The 9,667-nt window shown below is 47.7% G+C and overlaps 1 pseudogene; it reads right to left on the reverse strand.

Moving 5' to 3' along the window:
- Window positions 1-6,094: 6,094 nt before the first annotated feature.
- On the reverse strand, window positions 6,095-8,292 carry LOC135879618 (homeobox protein HMX2-like; annotated as a pseudogene).
- Window positions 8,293-9,667: the final 1,375 nt, after the last annotated feature.

Consider the following 9,667-nt stretch of genomic DNA (forward strand, 5'->3'; position numbering starts at 1 on the left):
CCAGGCCCTATTGTGCCAGTCGTTGTACAAATACATAGGAACAGTCCTCGCTTCTTGTCTCCTCTCTGAGAAGAAGCTCCCTTGCTCTCACTTTAGGCCAGATTCTGCCCAGCCCTTACAAGCATACATAGCAGTGGGGAAGGGCGTAAGCACCTTCCCTTTCTAACATTGCTCATGTAAGGGTCAGGTAGAATTGCATCATCTGCACCCAGAGGAGTGCAGGGACTGCTCCCCTCCTACTCCCCCAGGGGCACATGGGCCCCAACAGGGGCAAGGAGGGGTGAAGAGGAGGTAGGGCCATGTCTCTGTGCTGGTCTGTGGAGCTGGCCAGTTACACAGGAGCTAGTAAACTGCATCCCATACAGGTAGTGGGGGCATAGCTTCTGCATGCCCAGGAGCTCTGGGAAGTAGCCAGCCGCTCTTGAGTGTAGAGGCTGCAGTTTGGGACAGCCCTTATACAGGGGTGGAGAAGTCTTTATTCACTCCCTTCAGTGGCCAGATAAGGCCACTGTCCATCCAGTCCAATCCAAAATAAATAATTTGCTCATTTTCTTTGCCTTAAGACTATGGGCCCATCCTGAAATCCCCTGACCAGGAAAAATTGCTACTAAAAATCAATAGACCTGGTGCTGATCTCATTTACACCCATTTTAAACCAGTGTAACACAGGTGATTTATTCTCAGTTTACACCAACGTGAGGTCTGCTCTGTGTAAGCTCAAAAGCTTGTCTCTCTCACCAATAGAAGTTGGTCCAATAAAAGATATTACCTCACCCACCTTATCTCTCTAATATCCTAGGACTGACATGGCTACAGCAACACAACATAAAACTTGTCTATAGATTGTAAGATTTTCTGGGCAGGAACTTTTGCTTATTATGTGTATTTAAGGCACCCAGTACAATGAAGTCCAGTCTCATTTAGGGTCTTCAGGTACTATCCTAATACAAATAATAAGCCGTAGTACAAAATGTACATGTTGTTTTTGTTATGGGGAAGTATATTATAAAGAATTCCCTTGGGCCTGGTCTGCACCTAAAACGTAGGTTGACCTAGCTACGTGGCTCAGGGCTGTGAAAAACGTCACACCCCATGCCATAAGGTAGATGTAACCCCCTGTAGCAGGGTGGCTACCCACTCCAGCCCTGACAGGGTTAAAAACAGCCTGGGGAGAGGGCTGGAGGGCTGGGAGAACAGCCCAGGCTGAGTGGGAAGCAGGCTCAGCAGGGGCCACGCCCCAATCAGGGCCCAGCTTGCCCTATAAAGGCTTGAGCCTGGAGCTCAAGAAGATAGTCCCTCTCAGCTGTAGAGAGAGAAGGGCCTGGCTGCAAGGGAGCTGAGCAGGGCTGGGGGAAGGCTAGAGGAGCTGGGGAGCTCCAACCTGAAAAACCCCCAGGCTGTGGGCCTAGCTGAGGGCCTAAGACCAGTACCGGGGCTGCAGAGGGGCAGCCCAGCTATAGAGAGAGGCAGCAGGTCCAGCCCAACCTTGCCTGTGATGAGTGGCATATACTGCAGTCTGCCCCAGGGAGTGGGGCTAGATGGTGACTGGCAGTAGCCATACACTGAAGTGAGGTGGGGTTAGTGGGTGGGGGTTCCCCTGGGGCGGGAGACCCTGAGACTGAGGGGTTCTGCAAGGGGGGGCAGAAACCCAGTGAAGGGGCACCGGGGTCCTGGGAGGGACACAGGGCCAGCGTGAGGTAAGGTGGATCACCGGCCTGCAGAGGGCGCTCCTGGCTGAAAAATGAGCTAATTCCCAGAGACGACCAGCAGGAGGCGCCGCAGGGGTGAATCCAATGCCTCACACCCCCGCTGTAGACCCTGCCAAGCTGATGGGAGAATTCTTCCATCATCGTAACTACTGTCTCTGGAGCAGGTGGATTTGCTACAGTGATGGAAAAACCCTTTCTGTGCTGTAGCAAGGATCCACACTACCATAGTAGTGCTGTGGCTGTGCCGCTGTAGCCTTTGTAGTACCTCTCTGTGGAAGCAGATGATCTCTTCTAACCACAGATTTGAAACTGACACATCAACTAAGACCCTGGGGTCATTCCTTTGTGTGTGATAAACTTTGGCAGCAAACTTTCAAATCCCAGTTGCAGCCACTAGTCAACTGTGATATGTTGGGGTTTTTTGTTTTTTTGTTTTTTAGGGTTTGTCTACATGGGGACATCCAGGAAAATTAATCTGAATTAACTAAAGGTATGAAGTGGATTAATTGAATCACCTTAAATCACTGTATGGATGCTGTTATTCAGATGGCCTTTATTTGGTTTAATTTAATTCACTTTGGAAGTGATTTAAGATAAACTGAATTAAAGCCACTTTAATTCTCAATGAAGGTATTCATGCAGGGGTTTAATGCAGTTTAACTAATCCACTTCCAACTCACACCTTTAGTTAATTTGGATTAACTTTCCTGGATGTCCCCCCAATAGACAAGCCTCATTTATTTAATATTGGGCAGGAGGTGGATTTCCTCTCTCATCTAGAATAGTAGCTAATTATCCAAAATAGTAAAACTCTGAAATTTTTCCTGGATTTTCAAATCACCAACAAAAATAACAGAGACTCCTTCCTTGGGACCCAATCCTGCTGTGGGATCAGGCATTGGAATGCTTGAGAGATGAGTTTCTTAAACGCTGGTAGTATTCTAGCTTCTCTCTGTTGAATGTGGATCAGATTATTGATTAGGGTAGCATTTATGTCAGTGATGAAGGTAATTTTTTCTTTCTTTACTTACAGATTTTACTTATATTTTAAAAGAATAGCCACTTCCTTAACACAGGGTGACTAACCATTTTCACTTACAAATATAATTAGTTTAAAATCAGAAGGAAGCTCAGTTGCATTCAGTGTAAATTTTAAAAAGTTAGATGTTTATTTGTGAATCACACCTTTTGTTCTATCCTATACTTGGTTATCTTTTAATTAAAATAATTTAATGAAACACCACTTGCAAGGTGTTTAAAGAAAAACACCTTGCAAGTGGAGGACTGGGTGTATTATATTCAATAGCATATTATATGTAACAGTATTTTTCCATTGATCCAAATAACTGCAGTTAAAGCTTGAAAAATACTATTTCAACTGCTTAGGTGTTTTAGTCAACTATTGATCCTAGTACTAGCTCTTTATGGAATTCAGTAACTTTGGAATAAACTCATAAGAAAGCTGCACAATTTTGGACCTAACATAGAACCTACATTACACTGAAGGTCTGTGTTAAGTCTCCTTTTTATATATAAAATATATTCCTTTAATAATATTGGGTGAGATTTTTATTCAGTTACTGATGTGAATCCAGAGTAACTCCACTGAAAACAGTAGTTATTCCAGATTCACTTATTCCAGTGTAATAGAGAGTAGAATCCGACCCTTGCATAATAACTGGTTTAATAATAACCTTGGAATAAATGGGTCTTCATTATCTGAAAGGATGGTTTAATGTATTGCCTTTATCTGTTTCAGAGACATTTGTTGTATCAATAGTATGAATGGGTGAAGTTATTAAACTCAATTTTACTTCCATTTATACCCTTTACGTCTGATGAAAATACCATTGCTGTGACCTCTGGAAAGGATGGTGGAGTCCTCTTAAGCTGCCGCTTCGTACCATAGTAATAAATGCTGTATTTTGCGTAGCTATTAAATAAACAATGGAAAAGCTGAGATATTCCCCCGCACGGGCTTCTCACACTGAATAGATCATCTGTCACGTAAATAAATAAGCTAGATAGTTGCACAGTATCAAATTATCCTTCTAAATAAAGGCATCATCACTTCTTTAAACACCCATCGCCAAATCTCTTCAGATATGGGGAGATTTGACCGTTCAAAAAAAATCCTTAATTTATTCAACCAAATATACAGACAGAGAATGAAAAAAGAGGGTGGTCCCTTGAAGCCCCAGCCATAATTTTTGTGCCCCGCAATTGAACTGTGAACGTAGAGAGAGAGAACTTTTGGTGCAGTGTAAAGAAACAAGGAAGATACAATCAACAGAACGGGTTTGTATGCGTTATGTTTAATAATATATAAATTACTATTTACAGTGTAGTCTTTGTATAGTGCTTGGATCGTGGTTTATTCCTATTATAATGATCTGAGATAGAGGCCTTCCAGGACTTGGCGTCTGTGAGAGAATTCAAGATTGGCAATACAGTTTGTAGGGTCAAACAATGTTCCCATTTTATTAAGCCAGAAACATGGCTTAGCTCCATAGCCACTAAGCAAAGCTGTGATCCTGCGGTCAAGCATTCATTTGATCAAGTGTTTACTTAGCAACTTCTTTGGCGCTGTATTCAACCAAACGATATTTCTTTTAATAGAATTTCTTGGTTTGACAAACAAACAAAAAGTTCCACACGCGACTTTCTTCCAATTACAATCTTAACCCTCCCTTCTTTCTTGCGTCAGGTTCTTTCATCACAATCCACGGCTTACATTTCACACTCGGGCTGGGGCACGTAATTACGCAGACACTTATCTAGTGCATTTACTAACTGACCAGAGAGGAATGAAGAGGAAAAAGGAAGAAAAGACGGCGCTTTGCTAAAAATAATATTTAAAAAAAAAAAAGTTTTCTCCTGCACTTCATTTGTCAACAGCCGCAGCATCACGATGCACTTGTCAATTTCACCTAGCTGTTTCCCTCTTATCTTTGAACGTTCATTTCAACAGGTTTGGAAAACTGTCTTTCTGGGTTTTTAAACATTTTCCTTTCAGTGCTATTTGCCATAATTGAGCACATATTTAAGGTCTTTGCCTGGTTGAGGTTTGTAACTAAAATATAGATCTAATAATTGCCGTCTAATTTCCCCAATAATTTAATAAAAAGTTCAACTATCAAATCATACAGTCTTTATAAAGGACAAAGTCCTGAATCACTGATGGCATTTAGTGCAGAGGAAGAAGTGAATTTTAATAATACCACAAACGTATTTCCTCAAACCTTTATTTAAAAAAAATCCATCAGACATGCGCTAAGAAATACTATTTTTACACTGCTTAACATTAACTGTATTGAAAAGGCATGCATTTTATGTTTCTGACAGAAAAGATTTATTTTTCACCCTTTTATATAGTAGAAGCTTGAAACCAATATATGACAATTGTTTAGAAATCTATAAAAAATATTGTTTCATTATTCTAGTATAGCAGATAAAAATGTCCCACATTTCTGAGGGCTCAATACAAAAATGTGACCGGGGGCTTGATTTTTCTTGGAGACGCTGGAAGAGCCAGTTTAAAACCCCAAGAATCAGAATTTAGTCAAAATGTCAACAACTTAATAGTGTCAGGAAATACATAGTTTTCGAGAATTTACAGTAGTAGAATTCTCAGGTATAGAAGAATGTAACCAGGCCTAGTGCTTTAGGAAAGGCGTAGAGGTTTATTGTACTCACAGCCTCAACCACATGAGAGAGAGATTCAGTGTGATGCAGGACATAGCATTTGCTACTGAGACATAGATCTATATAGCAAATGAATGGTCTCCAGAATTAATGTCCCATTTTCTTTGGTTCTCAACAACTGGATCTCTACTAACAAGAAAAATGGGAATTGTAAACAAGACCTTTGTAAAAATACCCTTTGAAACTTTAACAATATTTTAGAGACAAATTCGCCTTCAGCCACAGCTAATGGTTGCTTGGATTTATATTTTTATTCGTATAGTAGTATGAGTGTTTGCATATGTTTGGATAACATTTGAACTAATCAAACGACAGCGTTTCTCTTTTATTAAGGGTTGCTAGAGCAAGGGGGTTATCCACCCCCTTCGCAGGTGCCCGGTGTGGGAGAAAGACGGATACTGGGAACATGCAGGGTTCCAAGTTAAATGGATCCCTGGTTAAAAGCAGTAGCGTTGCATAGGACTTTGTTTTTGTCGCGTTCTTTTAATAAGTTACGGGCTGAAACAAATGCAGGAAGACACACCAGAGAGCGGGGTGAAGGGATCCTATTGCCATGCTGTGCGTATAGATAACACTGGCGGAAGATGCCGACTTCATCAGCCGCTAACTGGAACAAGGCCGTTCGGCTGCAGACGTGGAGGGCGGAAAGGTGTGGGGGGCGCAGCAGGATGGGAGGGAGGTTATACATCCCCATCCACAAGGCTGAAATATTTGCCCGGATTTGGGAAACACAGGTACGGGACGGCGCTGCCCGGATAGAGCAGGGGGAAGGACAGCGGCAGTAAACAACGACGGAGGAAAGTGCTGTCTTTGTACAGGGTCGGGAAGGCGAGCGAAGCCGCAGCTGCCGCCCCCTGGGGTAGCAGTTCCCTAAGCGGCTCTGCCTGGCCCGGAGCGGGGCCCTCCAGGTCCGCAGACATTTGTCTCTTGAGCTTATTCCGGCGGTTCTGGAACCAGATCTTCACCTGGGTCTCGGAGAGCTGCAGGGCGCTGGCCAGGCCGGCTCGCTCGGCGCTGCTCAGGTAGCGCTTCCTGTCGAAGGCGGACTCCAGCTGGAAGACCTGGCTCTTGGAGAAGATGGTGCGGGTCTTCTTCTTGCTGGCCCCCGCCAGTAGCTTGCTGCTTTTCTTGCTGCAGCTCCCGTGGGCCCCGGCGGCTCCTCCTTCCAGGTGCGAAGGGTCGGGGCCGCGGGGCAATTCCTCAGGCAGGGGGGAGCCCGCTCCTCCTCCTGCTTCACCGCCGGGCCTGAGGCCCAGTCCTGCAGCCCGGTCCGCTGCCATCCGGCAGGTCTCCTTTCCTGCAGTGGCAAAGCACAACATCAGCCCTCCCCGCCGCAGCAATAGCCCGCGCCCCGCACCCCCACGCCTCCGGCTGGGAGCCCGATGGGCAGCGGGAACTGCTGAGGGCGAGTCTAGCAGCAACCCCCAGGGGGACCCCCGAGGAAGGAGAGAGGGCGAAGAGCTACCGATGAGGGATCCAGGGGCACCTGAAGGGATGGGGAGCCGTAGAAGAGAAATTAGGTGCCCCAGGGTTTAGGACAGGGCCATAAGGCGGCGAGAGTGGGGTAGGGTACCCGGTATAAACAGCCTGAAAGACTGGGGGGACGCAGGGAGGGATAGTTATCTATCCCGCATTCATCACCATGGCAAAGTGTAACAGGAGAACCAGGTGTGTGCAGTGTGAGTGAGGTATCTATGCAGCCACCCAGCCCACACTCGTCCCCATGGCATCCAAGCCCCTGGCTGTACATGAATGCACCGTACAATATGAATGCTGTGGGTGGGTGGGTGAATGTACAGTGTGTGCGCAGTGTATTTGTGTAGGCGAGTGTGTGCAGTGTGGATAATGCAGTAGGTGTGGGTATACAGTATGTCTGTGTGTATAGGTGTGGTATGCAGCAAAGGTGGATGATGTGTGCGCAGTTTGTGTAGGGGGGACATGCAGATGTGCATTGTGTGGCAGTGTGCAGGGGTGTGTGCAGTGTGTTCAGGGATATGGATGCAGTAGGTGGGGGGTGTTTGCAGTGTGTGGAGGTGGGGGTGTGCAGTGTATGCAGTAGGAGTATGCAGTGTATATAGGGATGTGTGCAGTAGGCGGGGACGTGCAGTAGGTGGTGATGTGTGCGCAGTAGGTGGGGTGGGAGTGCAGTGTATTTGGTTGTGCAGTGTGTGGTGGCATGTGGGCAGACGGTGGGGTGGGGGCGCAGTGTGTTTGTGTGTGGTGGTGTGTGCAGTAGGTGGGGTGGAGGTGCAGTGTGTGTGTGCAGTATGTGGTGCTGACTGTGTGCAGTAGGTGGGGTGGGGGTGCAGTGTGTGTTTGTGTGGTGCTGTGTGCAGTAGGTGGGGTTGGGGTGCAGTGTTTGTTTGTGTGGTGCTGTGTGCAGTAGGTGGGGTGAGGGTGTAGTGTATGGTGGAGGTGCAGTGTGTGTTTGTGTGGTGCTGTGTGCAGTAGGTGGGGTGAGGGTGCAGTGTGTGGTGGAGGTGCAGTGTGTGTTTGTGTGTGCCGTGTCTAGCTGTGCATGTCAAAGATACAGCCAGAGGCTCCAGTCTCTATACCCGGGTTTCTGTAGCGTTTACGGGGCTGCTGTTCCAAAGGCCCCTCCTCCTGCTCCTCCGGGTCCAGCCGGGAGTAGCGGGCTCTGCCCGGCTCCCGCCGCAGCCTGGGGCTCCTGGCCGAGTCCGCGCCGCCGCGAGACTTGCGCGTCAAGATGCTGTCAATGGCGAACGCCAGGCAGGCGGGGGGCGGCTCCGCGCCCGGGCTCACCCTCCGGCGGCTCTCGCAGCCCAGCGGCAGCCCCGCCATGAGGGACGGAGCGGGACGCGCGGCTGCCCGGCTCCTGCCTGTCTCTGCGCCTCCGACTCCCCGCCGGCTGCACCATCCCGCGGGCCTGGCCGGAGCCGCGGCGGCGCTGAACCGCCGGCCGGGCGGCTGCCAGGAGGAGCTGTACGGATTGGCTGCGGAGGGACGGAGGGAGGGGCCGGCAACGGGAGAGGAGAGGGAGGGGGGAGAAATGTGGGGAGAGACACGGGAGAAAGGAGGAGAGACAGGGAGAAAGAAAGGAGGCGAGAGCAGAGAGAGGAATGGCTAGAGGGAGAGAGAAAGGGAGGGGTAGGAGACTGGGGGAGATGGAAAGGGGGATGAGGGAAGGGGAGGTGGAGGAGGAGAAAAAAGAAGGGAGTCAGGAGCGAGACAGTGGGAAAGGGGAGGATCAACTGGGAACAAGGGTGGGGAGCGGGGGGGGGGATATGAGGGAGGGACCAGGAGGGGAAAAAGGGAGGGAGACCGAGAAGGATCCTGAAGGATTAATGAGGAAGATGAGAGATTGGGAGGGAGGCGAAGAGGGCCCGTGCAATGGGTGTGAGGGTAGAGACCTTCAACGGGCTCTTCTGGGACATTTTTACTTACTGCTGTGACCAGCCATTTCTGGCAACCATGGATTAGCAAGATGCAGGGATGGGTGAAATCTACCAGAGACAGGGAAATATCCCGACCTTCCCTTTGAAGTGGGTGGTGAAATTGTAAGCTTATCATTATAACTTATCATTAGAAAGTTTTTCCTAATATCTAACCCAGTAATTCTCAAAGTTTTGTATTGGTGACCCCTTTCACACAGCCAGCCTCTGAGTGTGACCTCCCCCCCCCCCCTTATAAATTAAAAACACCTTTTTACATTTAGCACTATTATAAATGCTGGAAGTGAAGGGGAGTTTTGGGGTGGAGGCTGACAGCTGGTGACCCCCCCCCCATGTAATAATCTCACAACCCCCTGAGGGGTCACAATCCACACTTTGAGAAGCCTGATCTAACCTAAATCGGCTTTGCTGCACATGAAGCCCTACTTTCAATGAACGTGGAGAACATCTTGGACTAGGACCAAGCCCTACTTTCAATGAACGTGGAGAACATCTTGGACTAGGACCTGTCTTTAATTCCTTATATCCAGGCTACATCTAAACCTCTCGGATTTTTTCTGCATAACATCTGTAAAACAGCACCGTTCCTATCCATCCACATAGCTAAAACACCTGTCCAGGCTCTCACCATTACAGATCTCATCCTTCTCTTTGGCCTTGCCCCACTGTAAGGCAGGTGGGCAATGTGACTTTCCTTGCCCCATTCATATCCATTCAGAATGCTGCACAAAGATGTTTTCCTGGCCAATCTCTTTGATCATGTCATCCCTCTCTTTGAATCCCTCCACTACTAGCACCCCCTTCTCTATCACATCAGACTTCAGCTACTTGTATTCACTT

The sequence above is a fragment of the Emys orbicularis genome, chromosome 5 (genome assembly GCF_028017835.1).
Source record: "Emys orbicularis isolate rEmyOrb1 chromosome 5, rEmyOrb1.hap1, whole genome shotgun sequence".
NCBI lineage: Eukaryota > Metazoa > Chordata > Testudines > Emydidae > Emys > Emys orbicularis.